This window comes from Saimiri boliviensis, chromosome 8 (assembly GCF_048565385.1).
Source record: "Saimiri boliviensis isolate mSaiBol1 chromosome 8, mSaiBol1.pri, whole genome shotgun sequence".
Taxonomy (NCBI): domain Eukaryota; kingdom Metazoa; phylum Chordata; class Mammalia; order Primates; family Cebidae; genus Saimiri; species Saimiri boliviensis.
In genome coordinates this window covers 10898660-10920735 of record NC_133456.1, presented here as the reverse complement: position 1 = coordinate 10920735, position 22076 = coordinate 10898660, and the positions used below count along the sequence as shown (strand labels likewise).

The following is a 22076-nucleotide window of genomic DNA, read 5'->3' as shown; positions in this document are numbered from 1 at the left end:
TCCTAAGTAGCTGAGTATGTGCCACTGTGTCCAGCTAATTTTTGTATTTGTAGTAGAAGTAGGGTTTCACCGTGTTGGCCAGGCTGGTCTCAAACTCCCGACCTCAGGTGATCTGCCCACCTCAGCCTCCCAAAGTGTTGGGATTATAGGCTGAGCCACCACACCCAGTGCCTTTGGGATTTCGATAGGGGTTGCTTTGAATTTGTAGACTACTTTGGGTAGTAATGTTATTTTAACAATATCAAGTCTTCCATTTCATGAATATGGATGTCCTTCCACTTAGTAATGTTTTGTAGCTTTCATTATGCAAGTCTTACACTTCCATGGTTAAATTCATTCCTAATTGTTTTATTCTCTTTTATGCTGCCATAAATGGAATTTGATCAAAACCAAGGCAGGTGTTTGTGCTGATCCTTCAGGGTTCCTTCAGACCAAACAAAATGTGTAACACTGAATTTTTGGAGGACAAGGGCCCCACTGCCTGTCTGGACACCAAGCAACTTCTTCAGGAATATGAGCTACTATCTTAACTGTTGCAGAGGGGATGAGGAATGAGCAATGATATTTGGTTTGCATACATTGCTTTCTTACCCAACATCAACTTTATTAACCTCTTCCCTAATCAGATTGTACCAGGGTTCATCCCTGCTGGTTGTTGTAAGTGTTCAGTTAGGCTCCAGGATTCCAAGAGAATTGATTCTGGTTTTATTCCAGTTTACTGTTTGTTTGTTTTCTTTTCAGGGGAGGAACCAACTCCCTCCTAGAGCTTCCTGTTCTACCATTATGTGCCACTTCACTCTTCTTGTTAGGTTTTGAGAGTTCTTCATATATTCTGGACACAAGTCCTTTATCAGATATATATCAGATATATAGATTTTCTTTTAGTTCATGTCTCATGTTTTCATTCTCTTTACAGTCTTTCATTCTCTTTTCATTCTCTTTACAGAGCAGAAGTTTAAATTTTGATGATGTCTATTTTTTTTTTCCTTTGATACAGAGTATTACTTTGTTGCCCAGGCTGGAGTGCAATGGCACAATCCTGGCTCACTGCAACCTCCACCTACCGGGTTCAAGCAATTCTCCTGCCTCAGCCTCCTGAGTAGCTGGTCTTACAGGCACCCACCACCACGCTTGGCTAATTTTCATATATTTAGTAGAGATGGGATTTCACCATGTTGACCAGGCTGGTCTCAAACTCCTGAACTCAGGTGATCCACCCACCTTGGCTGCCCAAAATCCTGGGATTACAGGTGTGAACCATCACACCCAGCTGATGATATCTAATTTATCAGTTGGTTCTTATATGGATTATGCTTTTGGTATCTTAGAAATCTTTGCCTAAACCTAGGGTCATGAAGATTTTCTCTCATAATGCCTTCTGAAGTTTTATAATTTTAGATTTACAGTTAGGTTGTGTTAGTCCATTCTTGTGTTGCTATAAAGAAACACCTGAGGCTGGGTAATTTATAAAGAAAAGAGGCTTAATTGGTTCACAGTTCTGCAGGCTGTACACCTGGCATAGTGCTGACATCTGCTTCTGGTGAGGGCCTCAGGAAGGTTACAGGCATGGCAGAAGGCAATGGGGGAGGCAGTACATCACATGGCAAGAGCAGAAATAAGTGGTGGGGGAGGTACCACATACTTTTAAACAAGCAGATTTTGTGAGAACTCACTCACTGTTGAGAGGGCAGCACCAAGACATTCATGAAACATCTGCCTGCATGACCCAAACACCTCCTACCAGACCCCACCTTTAACATTGGGCAATAATTTCAACATGGGGTTTGGCGGGAACAGACATCCAAACTATATCATCTATTATCCATTTTAAGTTTTATTTTTAATATAGTACAGGGCATGGATTCAAGTATGTTTTTTTTAATATGGATATCCATTTATTCCCACACCATTTGTTAAATTGGCATTCCTTTCCCACTGCATCGTTTTTACATCTATGTCAAAAATCAACTGTGTTTATATGCCTGGATTTATTTTTAGACTTTTAATTCTGTTCCACTTATCTGTTAGTCTGTATTTACCATACATTAGTCTTCAGTACCACACTATTTTGATTATTGTAGCTTTATAATAATTCTTGAAATCAGGTAAGTGTTAGCTTGAACTTTTTTTTCTCTTTTCAGCATTGTTTTGGCTATTCTAGGTCCTTTGCATTTCTATATGAATTTTAAAATCAATTTGTCTATGTCCATAATTGGGATTTTGATTGGGGTCGAATTAAATCTGTTAATTGATATGGAGAGAACTGTCATCTTAACAGTATGGAGTCTTTTGACCAATGAACAAGGCATATTCATTTATTTATTTTCAGAAATATTCTCAATATACAGATGTTTCATTTATTTTGACGTATTTACTATTAAGTATTTCATAGGTTTTATGTTAATTTAAATGGTATTGTTCTGGCTGGGCATGGTGGCTCATGCCTGTAATCCCAGCACTTTGGGAAGCTGAGGTGGGTGGATCACTTGAGGTCAGTAGTTCAAGACCAGCCTGATAAACATGGTGAAACCCCGTCTCTACTAAAATTACAAAAATTACTGGCATGGTGGCACATGCTTGTAATCCCACCTACTCAGGAGGCTGAGGCAGGAGAATCACTTGAACCTTGGAGGCAGATGTTGCAGTGAGCCAAGATTGTGCCACTGCACTCTAGCCTGGGCAATAGAGCAAGAGTCTGTCTCAAAAAAAAAAAAAGGGTATTGTTTTTAAACACATTTTGTTTTCTGATAGTATATGGAAATATGGCTGATTTTTGCATGGTGATCTTGTATGACATTGCTAAACTCTGTTATTCTAGTAACTGTTTTGGTAGATTCCATTTGATTTTCAGGTTAGAAAATCATGTTATCTGCAAGTAGAGTTTAGCTCTTTTCTTTTCAGTTTGTATGCCGTTTATTTTTATTTTATTTCTACCTGCCTGACTGCCCTGGCTACAACCTTCAATACAGTTTTGAGTGATGTGAGTAGACATTCTTTATTGTTTCTGATCTTTTTCTTTAGAAATGGAGTCTTGCTATGTTGCCCAAGCTGATCTTGAATTCCTTGCTTCAAGCGATCCTTCCACTTCAGCCTCCCAAGGTGCTGGGACTGCAGATGTAAGCCAGTGTGGTTGGCCCTATTGTTTGTAATTTTAAAGGGAAAGGATTCTGTCTTGTAAAGTTGATTTCTTAAACTAGTGAGTTCCTACAGTGAATATAAGTAAACACTGGGTGGGGAAAGATAAGAGACTGTGTAGGATGCCAGAGTTGTGGGTGTTCTCTCTAGAGAGCAAAGACAGATTTGGTCACAGCTGGGGAAGCAATGAATAGTCAGTTAAAAGTGTGGAAAAAAGAGCTCCAAAGTGATGGTTGTTGATAATGTTTGCCTGCTCCTCAAGGAAGAAGGAAATGAATTTCTTGAAACTAAATACAGTTTCTGAAAAACAGTGCTTTATGGTGGGACAAGTTGGTACTTTTAGGATTTGCATGGCTTGGATGTAACATTTCCTCCAAACTCTATACCCGCTTTCATCATGGTTTCTTACCAAACAACCTTCTGTTGCACTTGTAATATACTGTGCTACCAGTAGGTTACATTGAATAGAGGACATCAGCATCTTAGATGCTGGAAAAGAATGTTCTTCACTGAAAATTTAATTACTTAATAGGCTGATTTACATACTGAGTTATTTCTTAGAATTGATTCTTGGTGAGTGTTATGGTGACTTTTATGGATCAGATGAACTCTGTTTGAAATGCCTTCTTATTTACCGTAACAAATAACGCTGTCTTTTAGGCCTGTTAGAAAATTACCATCTAGATTTCTCCTGATGATACTTCCTGCCTGCCTTCCTTCTTTCCTCTCTTTCCCAAAATTAAGATTAGATGGAACAATGTGTGTGGCATGCCTAGGAAAGTGCTTGAGATGAGAGCAGGCATTCATCAATTAGTTTCTTTCTATCAGCAGTTACCTCCTCTTTATAGTTTTTCTAGGTATACCTTTAACTTATCTTTCTGTGTTTCAAATATTTAATTAACACCTTGTTTTGCTTCTGTATCCTGGTACAAATTTAGCATTTAATGTTTACATAGCTATAGGTGAAACACGCTTTTTATCACTATGTTCTGTTGCAGGTACGTTTGTAGTGTATAGTATGGCATGGGAGAATGGGAACTAGGGAAGTAAGGATTAAGTTTCAGGCAAATGGGGAAGAAAAGTAAAGGAAAATAAGTAAGAAGTAGTAAAAGCAGTAAATGATTTTCTTCTCTACCTGGTCATGTAAATAGCTTCAGATAATGAGCTTATTCGTTTGGTTTAAGGCTGAAGTGGCTTAGTTAGGATAGATATTTTTATGAGTCAATCTACAGTCAACATCCTTCCCAAACTTGCTTCTATACCTATTTTTAAAAATCCTGTTAGTGGACATCATCTTTCACTGCCTCTTTAGATTAAGTATGTCTCACAGAAAAATCCCATCATAGAGACTTCTTATGAGCTATTTTTATTCTGAAAGGAAAGGTAGGAAAGACTATCTAGTTGCAAATTACAGTTAATTTGGTGTATTTACTCTCTAATAATTTGTCAGGTAAAAGTCTTGGGCCATTTATATAAATGTCATTTCAGATGCCGTAAGGTAGTGTTTAACTGACAGTATTTTCTTTAGGGTGTAGCCTAACTCCTTAGTTAATTTTCTGTCTTTCATTACTGTTCTCAAATTCATTATATATTCTGCCTTTGCCCAGTTCCCTAGTGTCCCTTAAAGCAGGGGTCCCCAACCCTTGGGCCGCTGACTGGTACCAGTCTATGGCCTGTTAGGAACTGGGCCTCACTGTGGGAGGTTAGCAGTGAGCAAACCAGTGCTACCACCTGAGCTCCACCTCCTCTCAGATCAGCAGGGGCATTAGATTCTCATAGGAACGCAAACCCTATTGTGAATTGTGTATGTGAGGGATCTAGATTGTGTGCTCCTTATGAGAATCTAACTAATGCCTGATGATGTGAGATAGGACAACTTCATCCCCAAAACATCATCCCCAACCTGGCTCCGGGACCCCGGAAAATTGTCTTCCATGAAATTGGTGCCTGGTGCCAAAAAGGTTAGGAACCTCTGCCTTAGAGTTTATAGTCTGCTTTTGATTTTGCATTGCAGTGCTTCATTTGCTTTGCATGAGGTAGTGCTAAAATGATAGTTAATTATCAGTTGGGAAAAAAGTGTGGATTGCTTTGACATTATTCATGGCCAGTTTTGAATGCTTTAAGCTAGATTTTCTCTGCTGTCCATTTGCTACCAGGGTGTGTTACTCCCCCATCCAGCTGGTGTGTGCTCTAGAATGTAAATTAATTTCATAATTGGCCCAAGCAAAACATAATTAAGAAGACAGATATGCTCTAAGACAGATATGCTCTTTGCAAACCCAAACAAATTATTTTTTGGGTGAGCCATAATTTTTTTTTATTTGTATGGATAATACAGAAGTAACTTACTAGAATAGCTTCTCAGTTAATGTAATAACTTTAATAATGCAATAATGCTTCAAATGTAAAAATTTTAATATTTTTTAACCTAGAAATAAGAAAAAAGGCATAAGTATGTATAGGACTGATATTTTTGTGGGTATCTAAAGCAGTATTAGGTGATAATAGGTCTACTTGTTGGATTAAAACTACTTTTTATATGTCCTTCAACCCTGTGACATAAAAAGAATGGGCTTTTTTTTTTTTAACGTTAAGTTCTGGGATACATGTGCTGAATGTGCAGGTTTGTTGCACAGGTATACATGTGTCATGGTGGTTTGCTGCACCTATCAACCTGTCATCTAGGTTTTAAGCCCCACATGCATTAGATATTTGTCCTAATGCTCTCCCTCCTTTTCCCCCCATCTCCCCAACAGGCTCCGGTGTGTGATGTTCCCCTCCCTGTGTCCACGTGTTCACATTGAAGAACAGACTTTTTATAGACAGTTGTAATGCAGTGAATGCATAGGTATTACAGCTTATGTGAGTGTTAACTGAAATTCATAGTAATCTTTCCATCTTGATCTTATTATGGTACCACAAAAAAGCACCAGTTAATTACATGTATTATAGCATGTATATAGCTTATGTTTTGATAGTTTGATAGTTTGAAAAACCCCATGTATTATTCCATTCTCATGCTGCTATAAAGATATTACCTGAGACTAGGTAATTTATAAAGGAGAGGAGTTTTAAAGACTCACAATTCCTCATGGCTGGGGAGAGCTCAGGAAACTTACAGTCATGGTGGAAGGCAAAGGGGAAGCAAGCTTGGACCTTCTCACATGGTGGCAAGAGAGAGAAGTATGAGAAGTGAAAGGGGAAGAGCTTCTTTTAAAACCATCAGATCAGCAGGGTACAGTAGCTCACACTGTGATCCTAGCACTTTGGGAGGCTGAGGTGGGTGGATTATGAGATCAAGAGTTCAAGACCAGCCTGGCCAAGAGGGTGAAACCCCATCTCTACCAAAAATAAAAAAATTAGCCAGGTGTGGTGGTGGGCACCTGTAATCCCAGCTACTCAGGAGGCTGAGGCAGAGAATCACTTGAACTCAGGAGGCGGAGGTTGCAGTGAGCTGAGATTGTGCCACTGCACTCCAGCCTGGGTGACAGAGTGAGACTCTGTCTCAGACAGACAAACAAAAAAACCATCGGATCTCCTGAAAAAACTCAGTATCACAAGAACCTCATGGTGGAACCACTCCCATGATCCAGTCACCTTCTACCAGGTGTCTCCTAGAGGCGTGAGGATTATGGGGATTACAATTCAAGATGAGATTTGGGTGGGGATACAGCCAAACTATATCACCCTAGCACCTGTAACGTTTTTTCTTTTTCTCCTTTTCCTTTCTGCTTCATGGGGATGCTTGTCAAATAGAAAATATGGTAATTCACTTGAAGCTTTCTTTGTAAGAAAAGTATGTTAGGTAATTTAAAAATACTCTAGCAAAGAAAACACTACCTAGCAACTATAGGCTGGGCGTAGTGGCTCACGCCTGTAATTGGGAGGCCAAGGCAGATGGATCATGAGGTCAAGAGATTGAGACCATCCTGGCCAACATGGTGAAACTCCATCTCTACTAAAAAATAGAAAAATTAGCTGGGCATGGTGATGCACAACTGTAGTTCCAGCTGCTTGGGAGGCTGAGGCAGGAGAATTACTTGAACTCGGGAGGTAAGAGGTTGCAGTGAGCCAAGATCGCACCACTGCAGTCCAGCCTGGTAATGGAGCGAGACGCTGTCTCAAAAAAAAAAAAAAAAAAAAGAAAAATTACTTTCATGTAGTGTAATGATCTACAACACTATTAAATTCCTCCCTCCCATACTTTGTGCTACTTTTGTTACAAATTTTACTTTTCAAAATACTATAAATATATGACATTGGTACTATTTTTGCTTTAGACTGGGAGTTTGCAAATATTTTCTCTAAAAGGCTAAATAGTAAGTACTTTAGACTCCATGGGTCATGAGGCAAATTTGAAGATATTATATAGGTACTTAGATAACAGTAGAGGGAAAAAAACCTCCACACATTTTTATTGATGAAATTCAAAATATAATAGTTGAATATGATGTTTTATAATACCTGTCTACTAATGAGAAGAATAGATTCTTTTTTGAATAACATTTTAGTTACTTCGTGTTCACTGTTCCCTGTGATAAAATAATTTATAAATCTTCATCTGTCAGTACCAATCTGTAATGAGATTTTATGTATTTTATCTGTAGAAATACCTTTTCATATAAATAGATATTGCCAAATGCTGGCATCACTCCGAAGGTGAATTTATTTATTTTTTTTTGAGACATGGTCTTGCTTTGTTGCCCAGGCTGGAGTGTAGTCCCATGATCATGGCTCACTGCAGCCTCAATTTCCTGGGTTCCAGTGATTCTTCCAGTTTGGCCTCCTGAGTTGCTGGGACTATAAGCATGTGCCACCACACCTGGATAATTTCTTTTTTAGTTTTTAGAGACAGGGTCTCACTATGCTGCCTAAGCTGGTCTCAAAATTCTGGGCTCAGGCAGTCCTTCTGTCTTAACCTTCCAAATTGCTAGGATTATAGGTGTGAGCCACCATGTCTCGCCCATAGGCAAATATTTTAATTTGAGAATATTTGTCACTTAGAAGGCATTTATGGGAATCTATCCAGTCTTTTCTTGTTATTTGCCACTTAACATGTGATTACATTGCAGATTAAAGTACTTCCAATGATGATTAGGTGGCAGCTCATCAGTTGTACTGTTAAATGGATTGTGAAATATAGAAACTTCTTTTGAAGTTGCAGCATTTTCCTTTGCAGTTGCATGAAGTTTAAAAAATGCTGCAGGCCGGCACTTTGGGAGGTCAAGGAGGATGGATCACCTGAGGTCAGTAGTTTGAGACCAGCCTGGCCAACATGGTGAAACGCTGTCTCTACTAAAAATACAAAAATTAGCCAGTTTTTGGTGGCATGTACCTGTAGTCCCAGCTACATGGGAGGCTGAGGCAGGAGAATTGCTTGAACCTGGGAGGTGGAGGTTACGGTAAACCGAGATCCTGCCATTGCACTCCAGCCTGGGCAACAGAGTGAGACTCTGTCTCAAAAAAAAAAAAAAAAAAAAAGTACAGACAGAAATGCTGCAGGAGGAACACAAAACCAAATAGTGCATGTTTTCACTTATAAGTAGGAGCTAAGCATTGAACATACGGGGACATAAATATGGGAACAATACAATAGACACTGTGGACTACTAGAAGGTGGAGGGAGTGGGATGGGTAAAAAAAAAACAACTACCTACCAGCTGCTGTACAAACAACCAGTTGATGGGATTTGTACTCCAAACCCAGCATCATGCAATATTCTCATGTAACAAATCTGTACATGTACTCTTTGCATCTAAAAAGTTGATATAAATAAGAAAACTTTTTTTTTTTAAATGGAGTTTTGCTCTTGTTGCCCAGGCTGGAGTGCAGTGGTGTGATCTCAGCTCACTGCAACCTCTGCATCCTAGGTTCAAACGATTCTTCTGCCTCAGCCTCCCAAGTAGCTGGGATTACAGGCATGCGCCACCATGCCTGGCCAATTTTGTATTTTTAGTAGAGGTAGGGCTTTACCATGTTTGCCATGCTGGTCTTGAAGCCCTGACCTCAGGTAATCCACCTGCCTTCCATAGTGCTACGATTAGAAGTGTGAGCCACCACTCCCTGCTTCTTTTCACTTTTGACAGCATGGGAAGTGTGTAAAGCTGCTTGGTATTACTTGTGATTCAGGTTGTTGAAATGACTTTATAGCAGTTATGAGTTTCACATATAAGTGTGTTTTTTAAGTTGCATTCTTAAAAAAATGATCAAAATTGCAGCAAAAGCTAGTTTCCAAAACCATTTATTATTTGATAATAGTGGTTGAGGGCAGTTCTCATTGAGAAAAATTTGAGTTTAACCTTGTAAGTTCAAAAAATTGTAAAAACATGACCACTGCTAAGCCATCTTACCCTGTACTTGAGCAAGTCAGTATATTTAGTTTCTATTTTTTACAGAGGTTCACAGAAGTGAAGATTTTTAAGTCCATGAGAGTGATTGAAGTTCATCATTGACTAATGGATGTAGAGTCAAATAATTTTTTCAGAGTACTTCTTGATGAATAACACCATAGGTTTGAAACATCTTGCATTTTTATAAGCTTTGTAAATTTACCCAACTCAACCTTTTCCTGTTCCATGTATAGTTTCACCTCTGTTAGTTGTAACACCTCAGTGGATACCACTTCAGGTTATAATGAATTAGTGTCTCAACTTGTTCAGTCACTTTGGACTTGCAAGTGACTCCTTGAATATAACGGAACAGTATCAGTAATATCTGTTGATGTAAAAGAGAACCTCTTGAGTTACTTTGCCTTTTGATAAAATATACAGTACATTGGTTTTTAGTATATTCAGATGGTCGTGCAACCATCATCATCTAATTTCAGAACATTTTCACCACCCAGGAAAGAAACTCTGTGCCCAGTAGCAATCAATTCTTATTCCCTTCTCTAGAAAATAGATTAGTGAATCCGTTTTCTGTGTCCATGTATTTGCCTATACTGGATATTTCATAAAAATGGAATCGTATAATATGTAACCTTTTGTGTGTGGCTTCTTTTACTTAGCATAGGCTTTCAAGGTGCATCTGTGTTGTAGCATGTATAAGTATTGTATTCGTTTTCTGGACTAATAGTATTCTACTGTATAGAGAAGAATTCTGCTGAGGGGCAAGAGTAGGTTTAAGGCTGAGGGAGAGACCAAGGCAAATTTTACAACAGTAGTGAGAGTTTATTAAAAAGTTTTAGAGCAGGAGTAAAGGAAGCACAGTATACTTGGAAGAGGGCCGAGTGGGTTACTTGAGAGATCCAGGTGCCCCGTTTAGCCCTGGACTTGAGGTTTTATTTGCTGGCATGGTTCTGGAGTTTCTGTTTCTCCTCCCTTGCTTTTTTCCACTGGGGTGGGCTGTCTGCATGTACAGTGGCCTGCCAGCACTTGGGAGGGGCCGCATGCACAGTGTGTTTATGGAAGTTGTATGCATGCTAATTTGGGGGTGTTTTCCCCTTACCAGTAGCGTGTTTCCAGAGGAAGGTCATATACTGGTTAAACACTGCCATTTTGCCTCATAATGTGCATGCTTGAGCCTGCTTGCCCAGTTCCTGTGATCTTATTGGGAAACTGTTGATCACCATCTTCCAGATGTTTTCTGTGGTTGCCTGACATTCCAGAGGAGGCGAGGATGGGAGGGGTTCTTCTGCCCTGCTTATGTCTGGCTGCCTACTCTAACAGATACATCACATTTTTTTTTTGAGATGGAGTTTCGCTCTTGTTGCCCAGGCTGGAGTGCAATGGCGTGATCTCAGCTCACTGCAACCTTCGCCTCCTGGGTTCAACCGATTCTCCTGCCTCAGGCTCCCAAGTAGCTGGGATTACAGGTGTGCCCCACCATGCCTGGCTTATTTTGTATTTTTAGTAGAGATGGGGTTTCTCCATGTTAGGCTGGTCTTGAACTCCCGATCTCAGGTGATCCACTTGCCTTGGCCTCCCAAAGTGCTGGGATTACAAGCATGAGCCACCATGACTGACTAATACATCACATTTTGTTTATCAAAACATACATTTATTTATTTATTTATTTTTGCAAAACACACACTGTTTTGAACATGTGTGTGTAGGTTTTTATGAGAGCATATTTTTTAGTTCTCTTTAGCATATACTTAGAAGTGGAAATGCTAGATCAAATAGTAATTATATGCTTTTGAGGAACCAACAAGCTATTTTTCATAGGAGCTGCACCATTTTGCCTTTTCACCAATAATTTATCCTCACTTACACTTTTTTGTTGTCAGTCTTTTTTTTTCCCCAGCAACTGCACACTGAGATGTTTATCATACAGATACATTTCCACGTGTGCAAAATGTCTTTTTTTTTTTTTGAGAAAGAAAAAAAGAATAATAAGAAAAAGAATAAAGAAGAGGAAGAAAGAGAAAGAGGAAGAGGGAGAGAGAATGGGGGTATTGCTTCATTGCCCAGGCTAGAATGCAGTCTAAATATTGGTATGCCTATAATTGTCCTTAATAATGGAGACATGAAAGAAAATGAGGGAAAAGAATAACAAACAAGGATCCAACCAACATTTCGTTTAAACTTCTAAGTTGATATGATGTGGTACTGATAAGAGTGTATATTTTGTGTATTTAAAGTGGAGAGTTCTATAAATGTTAATTACGTTTACTTGTTCCAGATCTGAGTTCAAGTCCTGGATATCGTTGTTAATTTTCTGTCTCATTGATCTGTCTAATATTAATGTTGAAGTCTCCCACTATTATTGTGTGGGAGTCTAAGTCTCTTTGTAAGTCTTGTATGTCTGGGTATTCCTCTATTGGGTGCGTATATATTTAGGATCTTTAGCTCTTCTTGTTGTTGCATTGATCCTTTTATCATTATATAATGTCCTTTGCTTCTTTTGATCTTTGTTGCTTTAACGACTATTTTATTAGAGGCAAAAATCGTAACTTCTGCTTTTTGTTTATTTATTTTTGCTCACTGTTTGGTTGGTAAATCTTTCTCCATCCCTTGTTTTGAGTCTTTGTGTATCCTTGAATGTGAGATGGGTCTGCATGCAGCATACCGATGGGTTTTAGTTTTTTATCCAAATTGCCTGTCTGTCTTTGGATTGGGGGATTTAGTCAATTTAAATTTAGAATTAATAATGATATATGTAAGTTTAATACTGCCATTTAATATTAGCTGGCTATTTTGCCCATTAGTTGATGTAAATTCTTCATTATATTGATGCTTTTTACTTTTTAGTATTTTTTAGAAAGGCTGATACTGTTTGTTCCTTTCTATGCGTAGTGGTTCTTTCAGAAGCTCTTGTAAAGCAGGCCTGGTGGTGATGAAATCTGAGTGCTTGCTTGTTCACAAAAAACTTTATTTTTCCTTCACTTATGAAGCTTAGTTTGGCTGGATGTGAAATTCTTGGTTGAAAGTTCTTTTCTTTAAGGATGTTGAATATTGGTCCCCACTCTCTTCTGGCTTGTAGGGTTTCTGCTGAGAGATCTGCTGTAAGTCTGATAGGCTTCCCTTTGTGGGTAACCTGACCTTTCTCTCTGGCTGCCCTTAGTATTTTCTCCTTCATTTCAACCCTGGTGAATCTGACGATTATGTGCCTTGGAGTAGCTCTTCTTGAGGAATATCTTTGTGGTGTTCTCTGTATTACCTGGAGTTGAATATTATCCTGCCTTACTAGGTTGGGAAAATTTTCCTGAATAATATCCTGAGGCATATTTTCCAGCTTGGATTCATTCTCTTCATCACATTCAGGTACACCTAGCAAGCGTAGATTAGGCCTTTTCACATAGTCCCATATTTCTTGGAGACTTTGCTCGTTCCTTTTTATCCTTTTTTCTCTAATCTTGTCTTCTTGAGTTGGTCTTCGACCTCTGATATCCTTTCTTCTGCTTGATCAATTCGGCTGTTAAAACTTGTGCATACTTCACGTAGTTCTCGTGTTGTGTTTTTCAGCTCCATCAATTCACTTATTTTCCTCTCTAAATTGTGTATTCTTGTTAACAGTTCGTCAAACCTTTTTTCAAAGTTCTTAGTTTCTTTGGATTGGGTTAGAACAAGTTCTTTTAATTCACAGAAGTTTCTTATTATCCACATTTTGAAGCCTGCTTCTGTAATTGGAACACACTAGTTCTCCATCAAGCCTTGTTTTGTTGCTGATGAGGAACTGTGATCCCCTGCTGAGGGAGAGGCATTCTGATCTTGGGTATTCTCAGCCTTTTTTGGCTGTTTTCTTCCCTTCCTTGTAGATTTATCCATCTGTGGTCTTTGTAATTTATAATTACCGTCTTTGTAGTTGGGTTTCTGAGTGGACGTCCAACTTACTGATTCTCAGTGCCAAAATCTGAGCAATCCACTGCACCGACTAAATCAGCGGCATTAAGATTGATGGTGCTTTTCTGACTCTGCACCAAGAACCGACGCTCCAAGGCGCTGGCAAAACCACCTCCCTGGCCACAAGAGTCGTGCTGGCGACCCGTGGGGCTCCTCCGCTGGGAATTCTTGGTGCGTGAGCAACAAGAATTTATGTGAAGGTGTGGTGTCCTCTCGTTCTTTGCGCTTTCACTGGGTGCTACAATCCTGAGCTGCTAGTGATCAGCCATCTTGGATCTCTCTCGCCAGTCTTTTTGATTCTAGCAGATGCAGACTGATATCTTGTGGTTTTGATTAGCATTTCACTAATGACTAATGATGTGGAGCATTTTTTCAGGTGCTTATTGGCCATTTGTATATCTTCTTTGGGAGAAATATCTATTTAGATCCTTTGCCTATTTAAAAATCGTGGTTTTTTTCTTTCTTTCTTTCTTTTTTTTGAGACAGGATCTCAGTCTTTCGCCCAGGCTGGATCATGGCTCACTACAGCCTCACCCTCCCAGGCTCAAGGATTTCCTCCCGTCTCAGCCTTCCAACTAGCTGGGACTACAGGTACACACCACCACACTTGGCTAATTTTTCATAGAGACAGGGTTTTGCCATATTTCCCAGGCTAATCTTGAACTCTTGGGCTCAAGCAATCCATCCGTCTTGGGTTCCCAAAGTGTTGGGATTACAGGCGTATGCCATTGTGCCCAGATTGCCTTTTTTTTTTCTTTTTGAGACTGAGTCTTGCTCTGTCACTCAGGTTGTAGTGCAGTGGCATGATCTCGGTTCACTGTGGCCTCTGTCTCCTGGGTTCAAGTGATTTCTCCTGCCTCAGCTTCCCAAGTAGCTGGAATTACAGGTGTGTGCCACTATGCCTGGCTAATTTTTGTATTTTTATTAGAGGTGGGATTTCACCATGTTGGCCAGGCTGGTCTTGAACTCCTGGCCTCAAGTGATCCACCTGCCACGGCCTCCCAAAGTGCTGGGTTTACAGGCATGAGCCACCGTGCCCAGCCCAGATAGTCTTTTTATTGTTTTGTTGCAAAAGTTCTTTATATAGTCTAGATACAAGTCCGTTATAAGATATGTAATATAGAAAGTTTTTCTCCACTTTGTAGGTTTCCTTTTACTTTCCTGGTGGTCTCTGTAGCACAAAAGTTTTGAATTTTGATGAAGTTTAATTTTCTTTTTTATTGCTTATGTTCTTGGTTTCACATTTAAGAAATCATTGCCAAATTCAAGGCTATAAAGATTTACTTTTAAGAATTCTGTAGTTTAGCTCTTATATTTAGGTTTAAACCATTTTGAGATGATTTTTTGTGTATGGTGTGAAGAATCCAAGTTCATACTTTGCCTGTGGATATCTGTTGAAAAGATGATTCTTTGCCCCATTGAATTGTCTTGGCACCTTTATTGAAAATTAATTGGACATAAATTCAAAGATTATCTTCCCCACCTAGAGTCTTAGTTCTTTTCTGTTGACATGTCTATCCTTATGCCATTACCACAATATCTGCACAATTGTAGCTTTATTATAATTATTAAAATTGGAAAGTGTGGATTCTTTATATTTTGTCCTCATTTTCAAGATTGTTTTTGGATATTCTGAATCTCTGTATCTCCATTTTTTAAATTGTGGTTACATATTACCACAGTAAAAAGAAGATACATAATTAAATTTACAATTTTAGCCATTTGAAAGTGTACTGTTCTGTCTACAGCTATATCATCCTGAACATGCCTGATCTCATCTGAAAGTGTATCATTCTGCAGCATCAAGTACATATACACTGTTGTATAATAACCATCTCCACCATCTATATCTAGAACTTTTTCATCTTCCTCAACTTGAACTCTATACCCATTAAACACTGACTCTTCATTCCATGCTTTCCCAGCCCCTGGCAACCAAAATTCTCTTTTTTTCTTTATGAATTTGAGTACTCTGGGAACATTATATTACAGATATTCCTCCTCTTATGATGAGGGTACATCCAAAAAGCTTGTTGTAAAATCATTAAATTGAACCATCATAAGTTGAGGATTGTCTATACTGGAATCATACAAAAATTTCTTTTGTGACTAACTTATTTTACTTAGTGTAGTACCTTCAAGGTTTATCCATGTTGTAGCATGTCAAGATTTTGTTACTTTGTAAGGCTGAATAATCCATTGTAGGCACATACCATATTTTATCTGTTAATCTGTCAGTGGACATTTGGATTACTTTCACTTTGTGGCTATTGTGTATAATTGTGCTGTGAACACAGGTATACAAATATCTGTCCTTGTCCCTGTTTTTGGATATATACCCAGAAGTGAATGGCTGGATCATATAATTCTGTGTAATATCTAATTAAAATTAAATTTGTTAAATCAAATTAGATATTTAATTCACTAAATTAAATACTTAGTTTAAATTCTTTTAAAATTAAAGTAACTATATTTGATTATTCTGTGTAATATTTTCAGGAATTGATTTACTGTTTTCCACAGCAGCCACACCATTTTACATCCTCACCAGCAATGCAAAAAGGTTCTGATTTCTCCACATCTTTGTTACTATTTGTTCTTTTTTATTTTTTGGTAATAGCCATCCAGATGGGTGTGAAGTGGCATCTCATTGTGTTTTGATTTGGATTTCCCTAATGATTAGTGATGTTGCACATCTTTATATGTGCCTATTGAACATCTATATATCTTCTTTGCAAAAATGCCTACTCAAGTCTTTTGCCCATTTTAAGAATCAGTTTGGGTTGGGTATGTTGGCCCACACCCAATCCCAGCAGTTTGGGAAACAGAGGCAGGAGGATTGGATTGCTTGAGCCCAGGAGTTCAAGACCAGCCTGGGTGACAAGTGAGACCCCGTCTGTATAAAAAAGTGGAAAAAATTAGCTGGGCATGGTGGCACATGCTGTAGTTCCAACTACAGGGAGGCTTGGGAGGCTGAGGTGAGAGTATTGCTTGAGTCAAGGAGTTCAAGGCTACAATAAACTATCATCATGCCGCTGCACTCCAGCCTGGGTAACCGAGTGAGATATTCTCTCAAAAAAAAAAAAATCACTTTGTTTATTGCTGATATGTAGGAATTCTTTATCCTCTCAGTTAATTCCTTATCAGATACATGATTTAAAAATATTTTTTCCCATTCTGTGGATTGTTGTTGATGTATCCTTTGATGCATAAAATTTTTGAATTTTGACGAAGCCAAACTCTTTTTTTTTCCCCCTGTACTTTTGGTCATGAAGAAATCATTTCCAAACCCAGTATAATGAAGCTTTTCCCTTATGTTTTCTTCTAAGAATTTTACAGTTTTAGCTTTTACTTTTAAGTCTCTGAGCCATTTTTAGTTTATTTTTGTATATGATGTGAGTTAAGGGTCAATCCAACTTTATTCTTTTGCATGTGGTATCCGGTTTTCCACCACCTCTGGTTGAAAAGACTGTCAGTTCTTTGTTGAATGGTCCTGGCACACTTGTTGAAAATCAAGTGATCATTTATGTGAGGGTTTGTTTCTAAAATTACAACTAAATTTGTATGCAGATGGTTTTTATGATGGTTTGTTTTATGGTTTTTGGACTTTACTATGGTGTGAAAGTGATGAAAATTCAGTAGAAATCTTACCTTCAGTACTCATACAACAATTCTCTTTTTCACTTTCAGTACAATGCTTAGTAAATTATATGAGACATTGAACATCTTTTAAAATAGGCTTTGTGTTAGATGATTTTGTGCAGCTGTAGGCCACTTGAAGTGTTCTGAGCATGTTTAAAATAGGCTAGGCTAAATTATGATGTTTGTTAGGTTAGATATTTTAAATGCATTTTCAATTAAAGATATTTTTAACTTAACGATGGATTTATCAGAATGTAACCACATCGTTAGTCGAGGAGCATTTGTACAGATTTTATATCCTGCAGCCTTGCTAAACTAGTTTACTACCTCTAATAGTCTCATGTGAATTCCTTACTTTTAAAAAAATAAGCACAAGATCCTGACATCTTTAAATGGAAGTAGTTTTGTACCCTACTTTCTGATCCTGATCTTATAAAGCATTCAGTTTTTCTTTAGTAAGTCTGATGTTACCTATGGGTTGAGGAAGTTACATTGTATTCCTAATATTCTCAGTTTTTTTTTTAATCATGAAAGGGTGGTAGAGTTTGTCAAATGTTATTTTTGCATCCAGAATAAATCCCACTTCATCATGTATAATCATCTTTATATGTTAAGAATTTTTTTCTTTGTGATATGTTTGTTTGGTTTTGGCATGAGAGTAAGTAACATTGCCTTGGGAGTTGTTCCTTCCTTTTTTTATTTATTGAAAGTTTTTTTGAAGGATTAGTGTTGTTTTTTAAGCATTTGGTAAAGTTCACCAGGACAGATGCTCCTTGAATTACAGTGGGGTTGTATCTTAATATCTTAATAAATTCATCATAAATGGAAAATATATAAATTGAAAATCCATTTAAAAATACTCTGATAAACCCATTGTAAAGTCAAAAAGCTGTAAGGTCAGATGCTTTTCAACTTACGACTGGGTTATATCTCAGTAAATCATTGTAAAGTTGAAAATTATATTTCTAACCATTGTTAAGTCGGGGCTCATCTGTCTGGTCTTGGACCTGTGAGCAGCATTGTGATTACTGCTTCAGTCTCTTTTCATATTGGAGATCAATTCAGATTCTTCTATTTCTTCTTTATTTTCATTTTTTTTTTTTATTTTCGAGATGGAGTCTCATTCTGTTGCCCAGCATGGAGTGCAATGTTGCAATCTCTGCTCACTGCAAGTTCTGCCTCCTGGGTTCAAGCAGTTTCTACTGCCTCAGCCTCATGAGTAGCTGAGATTGCAGGTGCGCATCACCACGCCTGGCTAATTTTTGTATTTTTAGTAGATACAGGGTTTTGCCATCTTGGCCAAGCAGGTCTCAAACTCGTGACCTCAGGTTATCCACTTGCGTGGCCTCCCAAAGTGCTGGTATTATAGGCATGAGCCACCGCGCCTGGACTCTATTTCTTCTTGAGTTAGTTTTGATCGTATGTTTCATTTTAGAAATTTGTCCATTTAATCTAGCTTATCTAAAATTTTGGCATACAATTGTTCAAAGTATTTAAAAAATATTTTTAATTTTTTCAATGTTGGTAGTAATGTTTCTACTTTCATTCCTGATATTAGTAATGTAAGTCTCCTCTCTGTTTTTCTTGGTCAACCTGGTTAAAGGTCAATTATGTTGATATTTTCAAAGAACCAACTTTTGGTTTCATCGATATCTTTGCTCATAGTTTTCAAGTTGACTATGGATATTGGTGTATATATTTATATATATATATATATACACACACACACACACACATTTATATGTATATATATACGTGTGTATATATATGTGTGTATATGTATATATATGTGTGTGTGTGTGTGTATATATATATATATATATATATATATATATATATACACAGCTCTTAGAGTACTTATTCTCAGGAAAATGCAAAAGGTCTTGAACAAGTTTATATTCTCAGGATATTTCTTTACTGTGATCAAATATAATGTAATTAATTCATTATTTGTAGGTAGCTGTCCACGTACAACTAGCTAATGAGCTACTCAGAAATTTACTTTTGTTAGTTTTATTGTCATTTCTATTTTTGTGAAGTTCTGTGATGAGATGTATTAATTTTTTTTCCTGATAGATGGTTTCATGTGAATTGGGAATATTGTGCTGAATGCTTAGTCTGGTAATGCTAACATAGATTCTTTTAGCACAGATTTCATATTATTGCATAATAAACAGAAATAAGTACTACAGAAGCTGTATACAATTAGCCCCTCCTGTCTGTGGTTTCTACATTTGTGGATTCAACCAACAGCAGGTCAAAAATAGAAAAAAAAATGACAATACCATGATAAAAAATACAAAATGATTACTTACAGGCATATAGAATTTATACTGTATTAGATATTATAACTAATCTAGAGATGGTTTAAAGTATACAAGAGGATGTGTATAGGTTATATACAAATAACACACCATTTTATATCAGGGACTTGAACATCCATAGATTTTGGTATCTGTCAGAGATCCTGGAATCCATCTTCTATAAACACTGAGGGATGACTGTTATGGAATTATGCTGTAGGTGCTGTTCATAACCCTTTCTACTTAACATAGTATCAAAAAATTTGAAGTTAATAAATATCTACACAATTTAAGAATTAGCAGCTCAGTATGATGACACATGCCTGTAGTTCCATCCGCTTGGGAGAGGCAGGAGGATCACTTGAGCCAAGGGGTTTGAGACCAGCCTGGGGAACATGATGAGACCCCATCTCTTAAAAAAAATTGTTTTTTAAATGTTGAAAAAGCATATCTTCTTCCTATTATGTTGTTTTTCAAAAGTCTTAATGTTATTTTGCCATGGATAAATCATTAATTTTATGTGGTTAACAGTGGTACAAGTCTAAAGTAGTAATGTTAAAGGGCATATTTGTTTTTGTTTTGTTTTTTAGTGGGGATGGGATTTCACCATAATGGCCAGACTGATCTCAAATGCCTGACCTCAAGCAATCTGCCTGCTTCAGCCTCCCAAAGTGCTAGGATTATGGGCATGAGTCACTATGCCTGACCAAAGGCATATTTGTTTTGAAGCTGCCACTTTCTTAGATTTTTTTTTTTTTTTTTGAGACAGTCTTGCTTTGTTGCCTAGACTGGAGTGCAGTGGTGCAATTTCGGCTCACTGCAAACTCTGCCTCCTGGGTTCAAGCAATTCTTTTGCCTCAGCCTCCTGAGTAGCTGGGATCAAAGGCACGTACCACCATGCCTAGCTGATTTGTTTGAATTTTTAGTAGAGACACGGTTTCACCATGTTGGCCAGACTGGTTTCAAACTCCTGATCTCAAGTGATCTGCCCATCTCAGCTTCTCAAAGTGCTGGAATTACAGACATGAACCACTATGACCGGCCTTTCTTAGAATTTATCAAGTACCTGACAGACACAGTGGGGAACAGAGCCAAACAATCTATTAATTAATAGGATTAGTCTTAATGATATGCTTGCAAATAAAGTATAAAATGGATCCATGATTATAGGGAGAAAGCTCTCCTCTCTTTCAGGCTTCCTGCTTTTCTAGCAGGTATAATTTATTTTTCTTTCTTCCTTTTATATTAATTTAAAAAATTGAATTTATTTTTAAAGTTTTATTTTTAATTGACACATAATATGCATATTTATGGTGTACAGTGTGATGTTTTGATACATGTATATATTGTGCAATGATCAAATCAGGGTAGTTAGGTTTTCCATTACCTCAAGCACTTGTCATTTCTTCCTGGTGAGAACATTCAAAATCCTCTCTTCTAGCTATTTTGAAATATACAATACATCACTGTTAAGTGTAGTCACCTTACTGTGAAATAGAACACCGGAATGTATTCCTCCTGTCTAATTGCAATTTTGTTTGGACAAACCTCTAACCATTTTCCATCCCTTAACTGCGCCCCATGGACCCTATTTCTGCTTATGGTAACCACTATTCTACTCTCTACGTCTGTGGGATCAACTTTTTAAAACTCCACGAGTAGAATAATACAGTATTTATCCTTTTGTGCTTGGCTTATTTCACTTAATGTCTTCTAGGTTCATCTATCTTGTTGCAAGTGACAGGATTTCATTCTCTTTTTATGGCTGAATGGTACTCTATTGTGTATGTACACCACATTAAAAACTTTGTTCATCCATCGATGGACACTTAGGTTGATTCCATATCTTGGCTGTTGTGAATAGTGCTACAATAAACATGGGAGTGAACATATCTCTGACATACTGATTTAATTTCCTTTGGATATATATGCAGTAGTGGGATTGTAGAATTGTATGGTAGTTATTTTTTTTAAGTTTTGGAAGAACCTCCATACCGTTGTCCTGAATGGCTGTACTGATTTACATTTCCACCAGCAATGTATGAGAATTTCCTTTCTCTTCACATTCTCATCAACATTTTTTTTTTGTCTTTCTGATGATTGCCATCCTAACTCGGATGAGTTGATAACTCATTGTAGTTTTGATTTACATTTCTCTGATGATTAATGATCATTAATGATGATTAATACACATGAAACACTCAATTTTAAACAATGAAGGGTGTTTTTAATTTACACGTTCTTGTTAACTAGTGATGTAGATTAAGAAGACAGGAGTCGTGAGTGCTCCTGAGATTGAAATTTAATAGTAAGGGCCTCAGTAAAGAGTTTGTTAAAAGAGTAGAAGAACTGCTGATGTTAAATTCTTAAGGGCTCATGTAGTTCACTGTAGTTTTATTTATGCACTATGCTTAGAATATACCTTTGACTTTAGACAGCTATATCATTGTTAATTTGTGGCTACCTGCAATGACTTGAGATTATAGAACTTAATGCTTTCCCTTCCCCCTTGGAGGGTTCAATGTAGTAAACCCTAGGGTAGACCATTTCTTTTTCACTTGGTAGTCAGAGTAAGACTGATGAGGGCCAGGCTCGGTGGCTCAAGCCTGTAATCCCAGCACTTTGGGAGGCCGAAGCGGGTGATCACGAGGTCGAGAGATCGAGACCATCCTGGTCAACATGGTGAAACCCCGTCTCTACTAAAAATACAAAA

At 37.7% G+C, this 22076-nt stretch overlaps 1 protein-coding gene across 8 annotated transcripts in view; it reads left to right on the top strand.

Annotated features, from left to right (window-relative positions):
* Positions 1-22076, top strand: part of DOCK3 (dedicator of cytokinesis 3) — a 656527-nt gene that overhangs the window by 83725 nt on the left and 550726 nt on the right. Inside the window, exon 1 of one of the 8 annotated variants that reach the window (XM_074403780.1) lies at positions 13847-14009. The exons of the other annotated variants lie outside the window; for them this stretch is intronic. The gene's annotated coding sequence lies outside the window, so the exon portion shown is untranslated. Of the gene's footprint in view, positions 1-13846; positions 14010-22076 lie in introns of those variants that run through there. 8 annotated transcript variants of the gene reach the window in all.